Source organism: Schistocerca nitens, chromosome 2, assembly GCF_023898315.1.
Source record: "Schistocerca nitens isolate TAMUIC-IGC-003100 chromosome 2, iqSchNite1.1, whole genome shotgun sequence".
Taxonomy (NCBI): Eukaryota; Metazoa; Arthropoda; class Insecta; order Orthoptera; family Acrididae; genus Schistocerca; species Schistocerca nitens.
In genome coordinates this window covers 1,071,130,104-1,071,131,372 of record NC_064615.1, presented here as the reverse complement: position 1 = coordinate 1,071,131,372, position 1,269 = coordinate 1,071,130,104, and the positions used below count along the sequence as shown (strand labels likewise).

The window sequence follows — 1,269 nt, the reverse complement described above, 5'->3', positions numbered from 1 at the left end:
CGCGTAGCAGTCCACGCTGTTACTTAGTGCGTCTGTCCATCACCACCAAGCGAGACAGTGCTAACAGAACTTGGCGACACTCGCCGCTGGATATATAAACTAAGTCAACACAGTCCCTGTTAGCGCGTATGATGTGTACATTTACAACACCACTAGTGGTCTACATGAAAACAAGGTTCTTCTAAGAGACATTTTATAAAACGGCAGGTAGTTGTTAATACTGTTATACACAAGCCAAATATTATAGTTCCAGCACTGAAAACTCATCAGTAGTCAGTAGTAAGAGCATAATCATATTAGATCTTTACAATAAAGTTGTTAGCCATTGCAGATTTTTGTCGTGCGTTCTATCACGAAGATGGAATGTCGAATATTCCTCATTGTCAAAGCTACGCAGCAGTACATCAAATTAACCTGAAACAAATGTTTCATATTCTTTGTGAATTATTCGGTAGTTAATGCGTACGGCTGGCAAATGTTATGTCTGGAGTGTGGCACTATATGGGGCAGAAACGTGGACACTGAGACGAGAGGATGAAAAAAGGTTAGAAGCATTTGAGATGTGGATGTGGAGGAGAATGGCGAGAATAAGCTGAATGGAAAGAGTGAGTAATGAGAGAGTATTGGAATGGGTTGGTGAGAGAAGATGTCTGCTGAAGGTTGTAAGAGTAAGGAAAAAGAACTGGTTGGGAGATTCATTGAGAAGGGAGTGCTTGCTAGTAGATGCTTTGGAAGGATTGGTTTGTGGGAGAAGACAGAGGAAGAAGGAGATACAAGGTGCTAGACGACATAAAGGGAAGAGGAAATTATTCAGACCTGAAGAGGATGGCAGAAGACCGGACAGCCTGAAGAACTACCATGTGAAAACCTGCCTTTAGGGAGAGCACTGGTGATGAATGCGTACGACGCCAACGGCCTTGCCGCAGTGGTAACACCGGTTCCCGTCAGATCACCGAAGTTAAGCGCTGTCCGGCTGGGCTAGCACTTGGATGGGTGACCGTCCAGTCTACCGAGCGCTGTTGGCAGGCGGGGTGCACTCAGCCCTTGTGGGGCAAACTGAGGAGCTACTTGACGGAGAAGTAGCGGGTCCGGTCACGAAAACTGACAACGGCCGGGAGAGCGGTGTGCTGACCACATGCCCCTCCGTATGACACGACTGTCGATCGGTACCGTTGGGTCTTTCAAGGCCTGTTAGGACGGAGTTAAGTTTGTTAATGCTTACGAGACTGGAATCGGAGTTCGTCTGCCTAGGTAAAAGAGGACAATACT

General features: G+C 46.7%; 1 pseudogene; it reads left to right on the top strand.

Annotated features, from left to right (window-relative positions):
- The first annotated feature begins 907 nt into the window (after positions 1-907).
- On the top strand, positions 908-1,025 carry LOC126238577 (5S ribosomal RNA; annotated as a pseudogene).
- Positions 1,026-1,269: the final 244 nt, after the last annotated feature.